Raw genomic sequence first — 19,307 nt, forward strand, 5'->3', positions numbered from 1 at the left:
AAGAATGGCCATGCTGGGTCAGACCAAAGGTCCATCTAGCCCAGTATCCTGTCTTCCGACAGTGGCCAATGCCAGGTGTCCCAGAGGGAAAGAACAGAACAGGTAATCATCAAGTGATCCATCCCCTGTTGCCCATTCCCAGCTTCTGGCAAACAGAGGCTAGGGTCACCACCCCTGCCCATCCTGGCTAATAGCCATTGATGGACCTATGCCAGTGATGATTGAACCTGGTAATATGCTGAACAAAAAGAGTTCTCGACCATACTTGTAGCTGTTTCCATCACTTCCTACTGATACAATAGACATTCTAGGCTTCAGAGTGACAATCCGGGAATCTTATTATATAGATAATTAGCAGAATTTTTTAACTAAGCAACTTTGAGAAATTATGAAAAGTGATATGGTTCAAAACAATTTTATATAGAAAATGATGAAAATTAGGGATGGCATACAACAGACAACCCTGAAAGAAAAATGGAATGCCAAACAAAAAGACGTATAAATAGCATCTATTTTCTGCAACAAAGAGCAGCATGGATCAGTCAAGTACTCTAATTTTTTACCAATACATCATTTGCATGTCTAAATTCAAAGTCTCGGACAAATATAGTTCAGATTTTTAAGGGTTTTCCTTGTTTATTTTCCATTTATGTTTTGCTAATATTATGAGTCTTTTAGGATAAATTAGCTTGCCTTCTGAAAAACATATTCAAAGCAAAAAAATCAAATTGGCAAAATTAGTCATTTTTAGTGAAACAGCTTTCTAGGCAAGAATTACTTGCTGAAGACACAGTAGCTGACAATGCTGCATTATAAATGGACTTCTCTAAACCACTAATACCAGTGGTCTGATAATCCATCTCTTGGTAAGATATATTATGGTCTATTAGCAGAATGAAGGATTAGGTGCACATTAATCAAACATTACAGAGAGCATAAACATGCATACAGCATCCAGTAATACCCTGTTACCATATTTCAGAAAATGTATGTCATCAATATTTCAAATATAACTAGTTAGTTTCATATCACTGAGTTTATCCTTTTCCCTTTGTAAAATAGGAAGAGCTTAAAAAGGCAGCAACAGTAAGTCTGTGAAGTGTTTTAAAAACAGTATCATGGAATCACAGAACTGAAAGGGACCTCAAGAGGTCATCTAGTCCAGTCTCCTGCACTCATGGCAGGACTAAATATTTTCTATTCAAATTTTGTTTTCTCCACTGTTCAAATATTGCTATGCAAAGAGTAGATAATGAGATCTCCGATCAGCAGATGGAGACAAAAACATACTAAAAGCTTGATGACATCAGCTCCGTGTATAAAGAGCACCGACCTGACTCAATAGCTCAGTTCATTTCCTGTCTCGGGCAGGGAGAAGCTTCTGAAGGGCTGACCTAGGGGTTTTAATTCTGTAACTTAAAAGGGTTATCATATATTTGACAAAAACAATCTATCAAGCCACTAGTTCTTTGTTTATGCTGTGCCTGGAAACAGAAGGAATACACTGTTTTAGAATGGTTTCAGAGTAGCAGCCGTGTTACTCTGTATCTGCAAAAAGAACAGGACTACTTGTGGCACCTTAGAAACTAACAAATTTATTTGACCATAAGCTTTCGTGGGCTACAGCCCACTTCATCAGATGCATGCCCACGAAAGCTTATGCTCAAATAAATTTGTTAGTCTCTAAGGTGCCACAAGTACTCCTGTTCTTTTTGCAGATACAGAGTAACACGGCTGCTACTCCTGTTCTTTTTACTGTTTTAGAATAGCATTCACAAACAGAAGTGTTCCCGCTGATGTTTACATCAGGTAAATATGTTTATATCTGATAATTGTTTATTCATTTCTAAAAAGATCTCTTGGGAGAGGGGGAGAAATAGGCAATCCCATGGCAGCATTTACAAAATGACTCTGCCAATAGCCACCTTAGTTGTTCCCTAATTCTTGAAGGGACAGGACAGGTTTAGAGATTATTTGCTAGTGTAAATTAATGTGGCTCCATTGGAATTTGGCTTACAGTACACACTATAATCAAAATAAGCTTTGTTAATACTCTGAAATCCATATCAAATGATTATATTTTTAAATAAGGGAGGTCCAAAGACAAGTTACATTTAGGAAGTCTGTGCAAAAATGTCCAGTTTCAAAACCAATCGTCTCAAGGCATTGCTAAAAGTCAATAGTTGCGAATCTAAAGATTCCTAGTATGGAAGTGCCCAGCTAGGAGTGGGGAGCTGTTATTCAGTTATTTACTATTATGGCATTATACTAGCATAGCTTTGATAGCAGTGAAAATGGTGTGCTAAGGCCTCAAGATACTATTTTGTGTACATGGCCTACAGAGTCCACAAGATGCAGTATTCCCTGCATTAATTTTGTATTTCCCCTCAGGCTTACACAATGTGTATTTCAACACCTTTAATATGGTGGCACTATATCAGCAAGTGCATATGAGAGTTCAATTTGTGAAGTGTCTAAGGACATTTGTTTCAGAGTAGCAGCCGTATTAGTCTGTATTCGCAAAAAGAAAAGGAGTACTAGTGGCACCTTAGAGACTAGCCAATTTATTTGAGCATGAGCTTTCGTGAGCTACAGCTCACTTCATCAGATGCATCCGATGAAGTGAGCTGCAGCTCACGAAAGCTCAGCTCAAATAAATTGGTTAGTCTGTAAGGTGCCACTAGTACTCCTTTTCTTTTTAAGGACATTTGTGTTGGGTTTATAATATATTTGGAAGTGTTGCTATGATTTGACTTCACCCCGGCTACCTCATGCAGCTGTAACAAGAGAGTAAGGGTAATTCACCTAATGTCTTTGATATGAATGTAGAATTCCTTTGGACAGTAGTGCTACATGTTTTTGAGCTCAGAGTTTACTGATAGGCACCTTGAACAGAAACGTGATGATACAAAAATGATATTTAGAAAAAGAGCTGAAAATTCCACATTACAATAGGACCAGTGAAAAGCCCTCAAAGTCTAGTACAGGGGTTCACAAACTTCATTGCACCGTGACCCCCTTCTGACAACAAAAATTACTACACGATCCCAGGAGGGGGACCAAAACCTGAGCCCACCCGAGACCCACTGCCCGGGGGCGGGGGGAAGGGGGGATGGGACAAAGCGCAAGCTACACTGCTCTGAGTGGGGGTGCCAAAGCTGAAGCTCAAGGGCTTCAGACCCAGGCAGGGGCCGTGTAACCTGAGCTTGCCACCCAGGGCTGAAGACCTTGGGGTGGAGGGGCTCAGGCTTCAGCCCTGGGCCCCAATAAGTCTAAGCCAGCCTGGCTACCCCATTAAACCCACAGTTTGAGAACCGCTGGTCTAGTATGTAGTACACAGAGGCCCAGAACATACCCCCATGCAGGAAGGAGGAAATCTCTGGCAATATGGACTTACTCTTACCCATGGATATTGGAATGGGGCCTGCTCCCATGCTGGCAGATCTACGGGAATCTACAAGAGGCCAAGGCAAGCCACAGGGAAATCTTTTTCCTCCTGCCCCATCTCTGGGCTCCTGAGGGAGCTTGGCTCCCTCCCAGTACAGTTCCACTGGAGCTTGGCTCACAGCTGCTGGTAGGGAACTCGGCAGAAAAAATAATATTGTATTATCTGTAACAGATGGGCAACTTCCTGCAGTATCTCTGGAAGCCCATATTGTATTAAGTATGTATTATGTATCATTGTGGGCCAGGGACCATGTGTACTCCATGGCAGGGAGGGATTCTACATCTCCTTCAGGAAGTATGATTAAGGCAAATCACTCAGGTTATAACACCTCCAGAGAGTTGCCACCTTTTGGGGAAGTTCACATATTCTGGTTGAAACTGGATTCTCCAGACACCAAGAAAAAGGGCCTTTTGGATAAACAGCCTGAGATTAAACTGACTTGGGTCCTTTGTCCTGGTTTCTGATCTAAAGACAGATATAAAGTTGTAACCACAGGGAAAACCCAGTTGTGGGGTTTGAAGGACTGACACCTATCAGATTCCTATATTGGCTCTGGGGGTGACCTTTAGTAAGCTTTTCAGCATGTCTGTAGGTTCAGCATGTCTCTTTTTATATACCTTCGCTATAATGCTTTTACCTTCACGATAGTTGTGCTTGTAACTGCTGGCAATACACTGTTCATAGCCTTGAGAGAGAAAGCAAAACACAGGCACTGGCCTTTTAGGCAGACTGGCTTGCTGGGGATATTGCAGTGTAGAGCAGGGAGATGTGCAGCCTTAAAACCCCTGCTCAGAAGGAAGTGAGATGCAAGTTTCCACCCAGGAGAGGTTATGGCTAGGAGCCAGAAATCTCTAAGTGAGTGCCCTCGAGAGACCACAGAGGGGAAAATCCAGGTGCAGTTACCCTGAAACTGTTACATTATTCTTCTCAGGGAGTCTCTCCACAGCCAGGGGTGCGGGGCAATGGGTACAATCCTAGCATCCCTACTGCCCTACCAGTTCTTATTCTGCCCTCAGTGCAGAGCCTAAACCATGAGGGACCAGATATGCCAGGAATATAGCTGGCACCTCCACATAAATCCACCTCCTCCTGTGCAGTAGGGAGGAGATCCATGCAAGGAGACTGGATAATGTGAAGCTGGGGATGTGGGAATGATCTGGTCCACAATTTGATTCTGAGATAATAGTAGCAGGTCAGTCTGGTTATTTCTGATACATTCCCCATTTCAACAGCAATAGTAGTAACTTCTCTATAACATAGCAGCTGGTCATTTTTATATAGAAATCTTACTGGGTAAGAGTGAAGATGGCAGCACTATTTGTTTCTTAAGGAGAATGTGAAAATGGGAATATAATTAATGTGGTCCATGATGGCAAAAATGTGTGGGGGCAGGGTCAGTAATTATTACTCAGTGTTAAGTACTCTTGGCTTTTCCTCAAAACAAAACCACCCAGCCGAACTTCTCATAGACTTTAAGGTCAGAAGGAACCATCATGTTCATCTCGTCTGACCTCCTGCACATTGCAGGCCACAGAAGTACACCCACCCACTCCTGTAATAGACCTTTAACCTCTGGCTGAGTTACTGAAGTCGTCAAATCATGGTTTAAAGACTTCAAATTACAGAGAATTTATACAGGTTTAAACCTGCAAGTGACTTGTGCCCCAAGCTGTGGAGAAAGGCCAAAAAACCCCAACAACAACAACAACAAAAAACAACCCACACTCAAGGGTCTCTGCCAATCTGACCTGGGGAGAAATTCCTTTCTGACCTCAGATATGGTGCTTAGTTGGACCTGAGCATTTTGGCAAGACCCAACAGCCAGACACCTGGGAAAGAATTCTCTGTAGTAATTCAGAGCCCTTCCCGTAGTGTCTCATCACCGGCCATATTTCCTACTAGCAGTCACAGATCAGCTACCTGCCATTGTAGGCAGGGCTGGCTCCAGGCACCAGCGTTCCAAGCAGATGCTTGGGGCGGCAGTCAGAAAGGGGCAGCAGAGTTTCCGCAGCGGTGGCAATTCAGCGACAGCTTCTCTGTTCCGCTGGCCGCGGTGGCAATTCAGCGGCAGCTTCCTCTCTCTCCTGCCATCCATGGCGGCAAGTCGGCGGTGACAGGTTTTTTCACTGCTTGGGGCGGCAAAAATGGTAGAGCTGGCCCTGATTGTAGGCAGTTTCATCATACCATCCCCACCATAAACTTATCAAGCTCAGTCTTGAAGCCAGTTAGGTGTTTTACTGCCCTTGGAAGGCTGTTCCAGCTCTACTACTCTGATAGTTAGAAACTTTAATCTAATTTGAAGCTTAAAGTTGTTGATGGCCAGTTTATACTCATTTTCTTGTGTCAACACTGTTAACTTAAATAACTCCACTCCTTCCCTGGCGTTTATCCCTCTGAAGTCTTTATAGAGAGCAATCATATCTCCACTCAGATTTAGTTTGGTTAGGCTCTTTGAGTCTGCTCTCACAAGGTAGGTTTTCAATTCCTCTGATCATCCTAAGCCCTTCTCTGCATCTGTTCCAGTCTGAATTTCTCTTTCTTAAACATGGGAGATCAGAAGTGCACACAGTATTCCAGATGAGGTGCCTTATATAATGGTACTAACACTTTCATATATCTGCTGGAAATACCTAGCCTGATGCATCCTAAGATTGCATTAGCCTTTTTTCACAGCCACATCACATTGGCAGCTCATAGTCATCATGTGATCAACCAATATACCCGGGGCTTCCTTTTCTTCTCTCACTTCCAACTGATAAGTCCCCAGCTTATAGCACAAATTCTTGTTGTTAGTCCCTAAGTGCAGGACCTTGCACTTTGCACAAATAATTTCATCCCACTTATATTACTCCAGTTTTCAAGGTCATCCAGTTCTTCTTGTATGATATTCTGGTCCTCTTCCATGTTGGCAACACCTCCGAACTTTCATCCATAGATTTTATTAGCACACTCGCATTTTTGTGCCAAGGTCATTAATAAAAATGTTAAATAAGATTGGTCCAAAGACTGATCCCTGAGGAACTCCATGGGTAACCTTCCTTCAGTCTGACAGTTCACCTTTCAGTATGACTCCTTTAACCACTTCCTTATCCACCTTTCAGTTTTCATATTAATCCCCATCTTCTCCAATTTAACTAATAATTTCCCATGTGGGACTGTATCAAAAGCCCTACTGAAATCCAGGTAGATTAGATCTACTGCATTTCCTTTGTCTAAAACATCAAAGAAAGGTCAGGTTGTCCAGCACGATCTACCTTTTGTAAAACCATGTTGTATTTTATCCCAATTACTGTTTACCTCTATGTCCTTAACTACTTTCTGTTTCTAAATTTGGTCCAAGACCTTTCATACAATTGAGGTCAAACTAATAGACCTATAGTTTCATAGATCACCTTTCCCCCGTTCTTAAAAATAAGAACTAGATTAGCAATTCTCTAGTCATAGGGTATTACCTCCAAGTTTACAGATTCATTAAAAATCCTTGCTATTGGGCTTGCAATTTCATGTGCCAGCTCCTTTAATATTCTTGGATGGAGATTATTTGGGCCCCCTGATTTAGGGCATGTCTACACTAGAAACTTAAGATGACCTATGTTAGGTTGACTTACAACCACCACAGTAATCACTGCAGTGGTTCATATACACACTACACTCCTTCTGTTGGTGGTGCATGTCCTTACCAGGAGTGCTTCCACCGACTTCAGAGGGGCAGTGTGGGGGGGCTGAGAGCCTAGCCTCTCAGCTCCACTCACAGGCTCCTTGCCGGGAACCCGGCTGCCCCCGAAGACTCTCGGCACCTCATCTGCTGCCTCGGCTCCCGGCGGGGAGCTCTGTACCCGCAGTCCAGGTGGCTCCCGAGCTCTCAGAGGGGAGTGGGGAGCATCGATGCAGCTGGACCCCCAGCAGGAAGCTGGGACCATCCATGTAGCTGGGCTCCCAGCAGGGAGCGGAAGCCCAGGCAGCAGTCCAGGTTGGAGCAGGGAGCCAGGTGGGTGCAGCCCAGCTCAGGGAGTGAAGAGCCCAGGCAGCAGCTGGGCTGGGAGCAGGGGCAGCCCAGCTCCAAGCGGGGCAGGTGCAGCCCAAGCTGGGAGTGGGGAGCATGGGGGGCCACCCCCATCCCATGGTGACAGCCCGCCTTTCTTGTCAATTTCATGGCTCCAGCATGTAGACCAAGCCTTAGTCCCATTAAGCTGTTTGAGTTTGCCTTCCATCTTGAATGTGGTATTTTCTGCTTCCATATCCTCCTTTCCATTAGCCACCTTGTCACTGTCCCTAATCTCCTCATTACCCTTATTCAAAACTAAGGCATTCATTTATTTGTTGGGCCATGCCCAGATTATCTTTAATCTCCACCTCATCTTCAGGGTGTAGCAGTCCCACTTCTTTCTTTCCTGCTTTTCTTTTTATTTCTATGGCTATAGAACTTTTTACTATTGGTTTTGATTTCCTTTGCAAGGTCCAACTTCAGTTGGATTTTGGCGGTTCTCACTTTGTCCCTACAGTTTCTGACCTCCAAGAGGTAGCTTTCCTTGCTGATCCTTCCCATCTTCCATTCCTTGTAGGCTTTCTGCTTTTTCTTAATAACCTGTTTGAGATACTTACTCATCCAGTTTGGTCTGCAATATGAATTTTTTCCCTTTGCTTGGAATACAGACTTCAGCTAGCTTCTGCAACTTAGATTTAAAGTAATTCCAAGCCTTCTCCATATTCAGATCCTTCAGTTCTTCAGTCCAGTTCACTTCCCTAACTAATTCCCTTAATTTTTTTAAGTTTACCCTTTAGAAATCAAGAACCCTAGTTGCAGATCTATTTTTGTTTATCCTTCCATTTAGTTTAAACTGAATTAGCTCATCTTAGAGACTAACCAATTTATTTGAGCATAAGCTTTCGTGAGCTACAGCTCACTTCATCGGCTGTAGCTCCACTATACTCCTTTTCTTTTTGCGAATACAGACTAACACGGCTGCTACTCTGAAACCTGAATTAGCTCATGATCACTCAAACAAAGGTTGTCCCCTACAACCAATACTTCTAGAAGGTTCTCACTACTCAAAAATATCAAATCTAAAATGGCATCACCTCTTGTAGGTTTTGCAACTATTTGTTGAAGAAGTTTGTCAGCTACCATATCCAGGAAAATCTGGGCCCTACTATTATTAGTAGCACTTGTCCTCTAATCTATATCTGGGAAGTTAAAATCTCCCATAATTACACAATTCCCAGTACTATTTATTTTACTAAAAACATTAAAGAGGTCTCTATCCATATCCAGATCAAATTCTGGGGGTCTGTAGCATACCCCAAGCACTATGACAGTTGAGTCACTAGTAACTTTCTTCCCCAAAGTGATTTGGACCCAATCAGACCGTTTTATCCAATCCATCACTTCTAGTTTCTTTACAGTCTATCTCATGATTAATATATAATGCTACTCCACTACCTTTACCTGTATTTCTGTCTTTCCTGAACAGCCTTCAACCTGAACATATCCTTCAATACTTGTACTCCAGTCATAACTACTATTCTACCATGTTTCTTTCTGTTATCCTTATAAAATCTGGTTTCATTTCCTGCACCTGTAATTATAGTTCCTCCATTTTGTTACCTAGGCTCCTTGCATTGGTGTACAAACATCTTAGTTGTTTCTGCCTGGCTTTGCCCAGATTCCACCCGATTAGGTACAGTCATTCTTCTGCCAATATTGCTTACCTGACTGTTAGTGTCATTGGTATTGGCACTATCTTTCCTCTTAATGTCCATTCTCCTACCCACTGCTCTTTCTTACTCCATTGTTGTATTTTCTTTTTTCTTGATTTTTCCAGTCAATATTAGAATCAGGAGCATCTTCCAACCCTCTCCCCCAAGTTCCTAGTTTAAAGCTCTTTTAATCAGTTGTGCCAACCTCCATCCCAGAAGTCTGTTTCCCTCCCTACTCAGATGGAGTCCATGAGAACAGTCCTCCCAGTGGTTGAACAAAGTCCTCCTTATAGCACCACTGCCTGAGCCATCTGTTGATCATCATAATCTTGTCTCACCTTCATTCTCCTCCTCTTGGGACAGGTACAATCCCACTGAAGATCACCTGAGCCTCCATTTCTTTAAGCATCTTCCCCAGCCTGATATAGTCTCCCTTGATGCATTCTAGTGAGAATCTAGCTGTATCATTTGTTCCCACGTGAAGGACAATCAGTGGATTTTTTTCTGCTCCCGTTAGGATCATCCTCAGCCTCAGGTCCACATCTCATAACTTAGCTCCCAGCACACCCTTCTGTTCTCCAGATCAACTCAGGTGACTCGACTGTCAGTTCTTTTTAATAGGGAGTCACCAATTTCATAGGCCTGCCTCTTCCTGGTGTTAGTGATTCTCTGATCTTCCTCGTGGTCTTTCTGGCTGAAAGTCCTCTTGTCTTTTGTTCTCACTTGCAATCTTCTGAGAGTCAGCCTCTGTCCTCCTGGGACTCAGAACTCTGGCTATCTCCATTGACTCTTCCCCTCTTCTTGTAGGACTAGCCGCTCTTCTCTTCTTCCTTGCCCTCCCACCTTGTGTTACTGCCTGCTGTGCCCCTTCTTCATTTTCCAGCTCAGCAAACCTGTTCCTGAACTCTATTTCTCATTCACTAGCTGGTCTTTTCCTCTGCTTGGTTCCCATAGTCACATGCTTCCACTGGCCACTTTCCTCCTCCGGCTGTCTACCTTCACAGTTCTCCAGTGCAGCTTGCATCTGCAAGTCTTGAGTTTTCCCTTCAGTCTCCTCTTGCCTCTCTATAATCTGCTTGAATCCCCCCAAAATTCAACCATAGTTTCCACCTGCATCTCCAAACCTTGCATCTTCTCTTCCATCCGCTCTGTCAGGCAGCAAGGCGAGCAAACAAAACTCTTTTTGGGTATCCACTCCAGAGCAACGTACGTCCCGCAGCTTCCATAGCCAGTCATCTTCATTGTCTCTTCCATTCCTTGGGTCGCTACCACTGCTGCCTCTGCATTTGTCATAGCCTTCCTGCCTAAACTCCTGTGAAGGAAAGCAAAACACAGAAAACCCCAAACCAATGCCAAAACAAAACCTGAACACTGCACTCTTTCCCCGAAGCCCCCCTTACAAACTCCCACTCAAACTTCCCTGTTTTCAGCTCTGTTTGCTGGGTCCTGTGCTGCTGACTGGCTGCTTCACTGCCTTTATGAGAGCCCAAAACAAGTAAGCCCTGCCCCCTAATCCAGGCTCTACTGTGATCAAAGGCTCTGCTTCTCTCACAGCACACTGCCCCCTACCAGCTTCTGCAAACTGAAAAATAAAACCCACACAAGAACTCACTGCCCCTAAGTAACAGGGGCTTGCCGCCTCCCACAGAACTCCCACTCAAACTCCCCTGTTTTCTGCTGTGTTTGCTGGCTCCTGTGCCACTTCTCCTGACTGTAAATGAGTCACCCAGTAGTATTGATTCAGTAAGCCACACTCACACCTAAGCAGCAGTAAAAGCTAAACTAAAAAAGGAAACACGAATGTTTGGTGTTGAACTGAAGCTTCTCCTGTTTAGTCAGCAATCTCCTTTTCTCCAATATGTTCAGGGATAAACCCATCTGCTATTTCTTTCAGCATACAAACTTCCTTGCAAGTGGGTCCCATGGTGTTCCACTGCCTTCAAACTCTGCTGTCTCCTGTATCAGCAGCACCGCAGCCAGAGGTGTGCAGGAAAATGGCTTCTCTGATGACCTGAAGTTTTGTGTCTACATGTTTTAGAGGAAGTATACTTAACAAAACACAAATTGTGAAATAACTGTAGGACAGTGGGCCCAATGCTGCCATCAGTTAATCCCACTGGTCTTAGTAATGTGACAGAGAGGGTAAGCGCGGGCAGAATCTAGCCCATTATTGATCTAGCCTGTTTATGAGCTTACACAGAAATCAGTAAAAAGTGGAGGGGGAAAGAAACCTCCTGTAAGAGAACAAAGTATAAGGCTTACTTTGAAATGAGTAGTCTCTTACTTTGTGTCCAAGTGCTAGCAGGAGGCTCCAGCTGTATGTTGCATGAACAAGTAAAATGTGATCAGGAGAATTGTTATGACTGTTCTATATGAACAATACCTTCCTTTCATAGTGCACCATAATTGTAAGCAAAATATCCAAGTGTACTGGCCTCTCCGATTTTTTATTTTTTTAAAGCTATATTAGTATTTTTTTAACAACACACTTGTGCACCCCTCACGGTTTATAATGCCCCATTGGAAGCCTGACATTAACATCTTTGTACTTACAGATCTATGGAAAGTTTCTTACCATGAGGTTTGGAGGTATTCAGCTCTCATATTCTGCATTCCCTACATGTGAGGGACTCCCCTTGATCTCAGTAGCATCTCCTGCATGTGAAGAGAAAGCAGAATATTGAAGGTGAATGTTACTGGGTGGCTTTGGGGAAGAGAAACTGACATTATTTTGCTCCATCAAGGGCCTGCATTCCTTGCTCACCAAAACCTCCCATTGGTCTGACCCGCTAATGCCCTGCACCTTGTGTAATCATGTACAGCTATGCAAAGTGAGTGCAAAATGGATGTATATTGCTACCACTGGTATAAGTGCAGGGAAAATTCTAATGTGGTAACGTTGTATTCCCATTTTGCACAGGTATAAATGACTACATAAGCTGTAAGGCAGTGGAGAATCAGGCCCCATATGTTAACAAGGTGGCATAATACCAGTGGGAAAGGTGATTCCCCCCCGTGAATAAGAGCTGGCATTCTTTGAGTTATATATATTGATTCAAACTCTTTCCGTATAATAAAGGCTCTTGCCTGCTTTTTCACAAAATGAGGGTTGTGTCTGTTATTAGGCTCGAGTTTTAAAGAGCACCATCTCATTGTTGTGGGTCAGGTAGTCTGCTGAGAGTGGGTATTCTTTCGGTCCTTGTGGGTGCACGCAATTAATGGATGCTACACTTCTACTTTGGTTCCTCTCCACTATTCACATTAGCACTGAGCACACCAATAATCAAGGGAATATAATCTCAGAATTCTCAGTTGCTAAGGAAACCAATTAATCATCATCAGTGTGTTCAGTATGTTCACATGATCCTTCCAAGACCTACAATTTTAGGTCACCTGCTATTTCTTGTCAGCATGGGAGAAGGGAGCTGAGGAACTGGTAGTGAATGAAGTGTCAGTAGTTAAGGCAGTAATCACAATTTTGAGAGAGGAAATCAACACCTACTGTACATGTCAAATTCACCTATTATGTGATAATGTTATATCATGCCAGCAACCATGGCTTTATGCCACCATTCAGTGTGGCAGCCTAATTTAGTTTAATTTATTAGACTGAAAATCCTCTTGTACAGTAGCTGTTGATTTCCTCTCCCAAAATTGTGATTATAGTCTTATCTATTGACACTTCATTCACTGCTTCTCATATTGGCAGACACTGGGCTAGATCTTCAGCTACTGTAAATCAGCATAGTTTTATTAAAGTCAGTGGAGTCGTGCTGATTTACATAAGATGAGAAGCTGAGCCATGTCCCTGCAAGTTTTAAAATCTTCCTGGAATAAGCTGCAGACCAACTGAATAGTACCAAAAACATTGACAAATTCTATAACGCACCAGCATAGTCTGCAGTCATCAGGCTAGTACAATGTAGGGCTGGCAACTTGGCTAAATTTATAGAATTTGTCAGTGTTTTTGGTACCACTCAGCAGGTCTAGCCCAATGTTTGCAGGCTTCATAAGAAGCCCGGAAGAAGGGAAATCTTTACTATTATACTGAAAGCAAAGAAGGAAAGAGAGAAGTATAGTCTAGTGACTTAAGTAAGGGGCTGGTTATTGTAAAATCCTGAGTTTTAATCCTCGATCTCATAATCCTAGATCTTCCATTCTGGTTTTGAATAACTCTTAACCTCCTCATCCCACCTTTCCCCCAGCTGTAAAGTGAAGATACTAATACTACCACTCTCAGCTGCTGTGAGAATTAAACTGATAAAATGTATAAAGTGCTTTGAATGTTAGAAACAAAATGTAAGTGATAAATATTGTTATAGATGACTTTGGTATCTGACTGTCTAATGACAAATAGGGAGAAAGGGCTTTCCAAATATGATGGAAAATACAGGCCTGATCCTGTAACCTTTGATTCATATGAAAAGTCAGCTGCCTTCACAGGGACTATACATTCACATAAGGGCTTGCAAGAGGAGACCATGTGTTTGGAGACTCTAATTAAAAATATTGGTGGTTAATTTGGAGGAATTGTTTTGTGTGTGTGTTTGTTTTGTGCTCTCAGGCATTGTTCAGATTTTGGAAGCTCCAGATGGCACCGAAGAAACAATAGCTCCATCCCTGACCTTATGCACCTCCCTTCCAAAAGGAAGGAGCAGCGTACATTTCACAACAAAAGCAATCAGTTGTTGTTCTCTCTCTGTTTTTCTTGACTCCCCTCTCCTGTCTAGATTAAACTGGGGCTCATTAAAAACACGGATGGAAATTAGGTTTTTAATCTAGATAAAATACTAAAGACCAAAGTTATTTAGAATTACCCATTGTTATGAAATTAAAACAATGTCAATGGGCTGGTGGGCTGTTTGGTTTGGGAGGGTTTTTGGAACGGGGATGAAGGGTGGAATATTATGAATAGGTGAAGCTTGAGCTCTCTCTTCAGGCTTTCCTTATAGAGACTGCCTAACAGGAGCCAGAATGTCATAAACAGAAAATCTGTCCCAAAGGGTTCATTGGCTGCACACTCTCTGACCATGATTTTCTCTGTCCAAGAGAAAGCTTTACACTGTCATCTGTGTGGTATAGTAGAAAGCCCTGGCATTGAGAGACATTTTCATCTTATTATCGAAGTGTCTGGGTTTTTTAATCTTTTCTCTCTGTTTGTGGTTAATAACTTAGTGACCAAATGGAGAGAAAAATAACAAGAATAAAGAAATAAATCAGTTGATGCTACCTGTCTAGATTCGTAAAGCCCTCCAAAATCATTAGGACTGAGTATGAGAATTACACTGCTGGTGCTGTAGTTGCAGTGTCCAGTTACACTCATGCCCCCATATGGAAAACATCAGAATAGCAGGATGTTAGCACAAGCTCTTACAAAGCATTGTTCAGAAAAGCCAGTCTTCATTCCCCATTTTAAAAACAAACAGTGGCCCCAGAACTGAAAAAAACCCGCACAGACCATATATCAGGACTGGAGATGAGCCAATATTAAATAATTAGTGGTAAGGCAACATGCCAAAGCAAACTGCCTACTCCCCTGGGGTATGCTCAATAATTATTCCAGCGGTATAACGGGGCTCGCCAAGGAGTGGAATCATTCTCTGGCAAATTTATCAAGGGACAACTACGTTGTCAGGTGACCCTACTCTACCTCCAGAAATGATATCAGTTTTGTTGTGTTGTCTATATAAGATAGATTCTAAACTCAACAGAGCAAGGACCTTGTCTTCTTACTTATCTGTAAAGCACCAGGCACACATGTGCTGCTATATGGTAATAATAAAATAAACAGTTTAGCCTTAAAGGAATCCAGGACCCTTCTTAGTGGTACCCACACATAGAGATTTGATAGCGAAGTGGGAGCGAAAAAGTAGCAGTGTACAAAATGGATTCTATCTCACTGATCCATCAGCATTTCTAAAGCACATATCACCCTATTCCTTAGGCAGAGTCACATGCTTATTATTCAGAGTGAAAACTATCCAAACCAGAAACCTAGTTCACCATCCAGCTCTAGACCTGGCCATTGTTTTTTGTGTTCAGAAGTCCTTGCAAGGACTTTGCTCTATTTAGAAAGCAGCATGGAGGGCCTGCGGAGGAAAAGAGTGTTTTTTTCCACATAGGAGAAGAATTTAAAAAGAATAGTTGCCTCGTGTGAGAGAGAGAATAAAAGACGAGTGGAAGATTGAAAAATTCTAAGGAAGAGAGCCACAAGCAATATGATCTGAGTAGGGTATTCCAAATACCTTGCAGTATCATTCACTCTAAATTCATGCACATTGGTGACTAGCCTTATAATTATAATTTTTTCTAATAAATATGGAACTGCTAACAATATAATTGTCTGTTTTCGTGATGTCTTGTATTATACATGAATAATCAGAAATTTTACACAGATATCCAGAACTAAGACTGACATATTTTCTTTTTGTTTTTTTCAACTCCCCATTATTTATAAAACCCTCAATCTTGTAAATAAATTTTTTTATTTCCCTTCTGAGTTTGTCTTTCGATTTGGCAAACATTGATTTTTTTTTCCATGTTTTTTCCAGTGAACCTTGAAATTAAAATGTTTTTTGTTTAATTTCTTTTTTGCACACTGGACTCATTGTCAGCACAGCAAGGGCAAGTTGTATTGTTAGCTGACTGCTGCTTCAAAGCCAATAAAGAGAGGAGTTAACCTTAAAATATTGTTTTTGTGTAGGTCCTCCATAAATAGCAATTATTGCTTTTTTCCCCTCAACAATGAAGTATTATTTTAAAAATATAGAGAGAGTCCAGGGAACAGTTTTTGTGACATTATACCAATTTTAAAATAAGTAGTATTCTTTTTCTCTTTCAGTGGAAAAACATCAATATAGAAATTGCTAAGTATAGTGTAAACAAACTTTATTTGTAGAAGCAGCCAATCTCATCATATTATTATTTTAATCAATTATTGACTATAATAGTAAAGTATAATTAAGAAAGAAAAATATTTTGGGATATGTTGAGTTTGACATGGTGCTTTTCAGTTATTACACAGTAATTATTCAGAGCATTATACTGGGCGATGAGTACTTTTTAAATTATGAATTAGTCAGGAAAAGTGGGTGCACTGCTGGTTACGTAATCAAAGCTTAAATGATGGTAAAGTCGTTGGTCACAAGAACACAGTTATTTTTGTGTCCTTAGCCAGCCTGATGTTATTGTCAGAAATTTAGGCAATTTTGCCATCTTTATAATAGTAGGCTAAAATGAAACCCTCCATAAATTAAAAGGGTTTACTACAGCTTTGTGACCTAGGGTTATACATTATGCCAGGCAAGTATAACCAAATATGTTCAAAGGGTAAAGAGCAAGTAGTAAGTGTTTAAAGCAGCAAGAGTCATGTAAAAAAAGTCTTCACAAATGGACTCTTCTAGGTTATAATAAACTATGAATTGAAAAAGGTTAATTGACAAAATGATATTCGTCTAATGCCATCTCTGCAACAGCAATCATGGTGGAATTCATAACGCAGGGGTCTTGCTATCCTGACAATTATGTTTATTCAAAAAGGCTCCAGTTACTTTCTCCGTCTGTTTAAACTATGATAACTAATTATAGATTTACAAGCAGTTCCTGGTCAGATATAGGTATCTGTAAGCATGCTACTGGAACATCAGATCACTTGTTTTAATATAGGAAACAATTGCCTATACATCGTGGCAGGTATTGAAGGCCAGGGCAGGCTAAGCCTCCCCTGACCCCAACCACTCTGTGCCCCGAGATCCCTCCCTCTTCCCCTCTACCCTTAAACCAGCAGGAGCACTCAGCTCCAGGCCGCAACCTGGATCTCAGGCCACCAGCGGCCAGGGGCGACCCAAGGCAGCACTCAGACTAGGCCGGCCCAGACGGGCGAGGGTTTGGGTCAGGGGTCTGGGGTGCTGCTGGAGTTGGCTGCCTGGGGCAGTGCTGGGACCAGCCTGGCGCTTGGGGGAGCTGGTGGCTTGTCCAGGAGCTGGGGCCAGTGGCTCGACCAGGAGCTGGGGCCGGCCCGGCGCTTGCGGGGGGCGGCCGGCGCAGCTGAGGTGGGCAGGCCGGAGCTCCTCCGGCCGTGGGGGGGGGTGAGGGGGGACTTGGGGCTCCAGCATCCGGGGGCCATGTGCCTATATGCAGAGCAGGGCAAGTTTGTTATCAGCATGGAGAGTCCATGGCATTAACTGACCCAAACCTTTGCCTTTATAGGCATCTGAATCAAAAAAAGCAATTAGGGCAATAATAATGGCACCTCTCCCCTCCCCCCCCTTTACACTTGGCATTCAGTTTTGCCTTGAATTTTCTCATTTTTGCTGGACTTTTGACCTACAGATATGATCTCCTTTTCCCCAAATTTGTATTGCTTATTCACTGTGAGGCCATGTTAAAGGCGGTACCTCAGTGCCAGGCATACTGGGAACATTTTAAAAATAATAAACCTTCAGTGTGGTCTCCACTATGTCCGGAATATCTTCAGTAGCAAAGATAATTTCATCATGATTTGAGAGATTTTGCTTTTGAAAAATTTCCAGAGCTGATATTATGCCAAATGAGAGTTGGTTAAAACAGCACTTCCAGAACAGGTTGACAAATGTAGTTACTGGTATTCTCACTTTCACAGAAGGGATTTGCCAAAAGCCTGCTGCTGAGTCAGTTAGTTTTGGAACTACAGTGGAATCTCACCAATCAATGCTTTTTATAGTTTACATTTTAAAAAATAAAAGGCACTCCCTGCCTATGTCTTAGAAAAGATTTAATAACAGAGGGCTAGATTAACAGCAATCCTTGTTTTTACAAAACACGCTACAGTACAAACTAGTCAGCGATGGAGAACTCTCTGACTTTTAAAAAAAGACTCTGGTCAAAGTAAGTGAATACAGAATATTAATTATTTATAAGTGACAGAAAGTGTGCTAGACAATAATGCTCAAATTTCTCAGTAATTTGATAAAAATTTGTAATTCTCAGAGGGCCCCCAGTCACTGGTACAAATGAGCAAGGTTTGACTGTAACTTGGCTTTTGTCTACATAGCTGATATCTGGCCAAATGCAGGATGCACTCTCTGTACATGTGTCTGTTCAGCTGTGTGAGGGCCATATCTTACCAGCCAGCTTTGCTGTATTGCTTGATGGGGTCCTCTCTTTGGGAAATGACCAGAGTACTGTCCATTTTCTTGAATTCTTCTTTGGCTTTCCCCGGAAGGGATGTCTGAGTGTATTGTGGTGCTGAATGAGAGCAAAGAGAATCATAGTTGTTGGGGTTAAAATCAAGGGGAGCTCTGCTGTTGACTTCAATGGAAGCAGGACGGGAGCATTACTGTGTACTGCACTGCCAGTAATAACTTGTGGCTATACTTTCTGTATTGCTCCCTTTTGAACAAAGACACTATACAGCTTTCCAAGACCTTTAGGTGCAGGACATGTACCACTTGCAGCCCTAGTAGTGGTGTTTCAAAACCCTTTATTACATGTCCTGTTCGTTGAGGCTGATTCTCTCCTTTCTCTAGCATCCTTTTGAACATGAAAGAGACCAGCAGCCAATGCACAGTTACTGGACAGTGCAGGATCTCATTCAGCTCTTTGCAGAGCCTCATCCTTGCAGTTCTTTTCTGAAATTACCCTAACAGCTGTTCCACTGTCCACTTCAAATTCAAGGTTTTGTCCATTCACTGTTGGTCTATTATGTGTACCACAAGATTGTTCCTTTGATGGTATCCCTGATCCCTCTGTTAGTAGCACTCCCACCTAGACAGCTCCAACAGTTCTTCGTAACCATCATGCAGCTTCACTGTGTTTCTATTTCCTGCCCTGCACCTCTTTTCCTGGGCATTGCTGCCAGGCATGGCTTGGGGTCTTGCTGATTCTGCTCTTGTTATCTACCATCAGTATAGAATCTTCAGTCTCCCACAAACCCATTCTGTGCTTGCCCCATAACCTGGCATTATTCTTCTTCCTTCCTACTTAACATAGCAGCTCTTCTGTTAAATTTTTCCCTTTTGTGAGCAAAAAAGGAGCATCAGGTTAGTGAAATCTAGCTGCATGAGGTAGCTCATTTGGAGTGTCATCCGATGTATCAGCCATGCTACAGAACAGCAGACTTAGATGATAATCTTCTCTTTCCACAACTAAACCAAAGGCTATCCAGAATATTTCAGATTTCAGG

The 19,307-nt window shown here is 42.4% G+C and overlaps 1 long non-coding RNA gene across 1 annotated transcript; it reads right to left on the reverse strand.

The window, feature by feature from the left end:
- Positions 1-10,135: 10,135 nt before the first annotated feature.
- On the reverse strand, positions 10,136-18,345 carry LOC141992891 (uncharacterized). The gene is made up of 3 exons (XR_012640685.1): positions 18,250-18,345; positions 11,721-11,800; positions 10,136-10,457 (listed from the first exon to the last, which is right to left on the reverse strand). It is a non-coding gene; the product is annotated as an uncharacterized LOC141992891 (long non-coding RNA).
- Between the last annotated feature and the right edge of the window lie 962 nt (positions 18,346-19,307).

This window comes from Natator depressus, chromosome 8, assembly GCF_965152275.1.
Source record: "Natator depressus isolate rNatDep1 chromosome 8, rNatDep2.hap1, whole genome shotgun sequence".
NCBI lineage: Eukaryota > Metazoa > Chordata > Testudines > Cheloniidae > Natator > Natator depressus.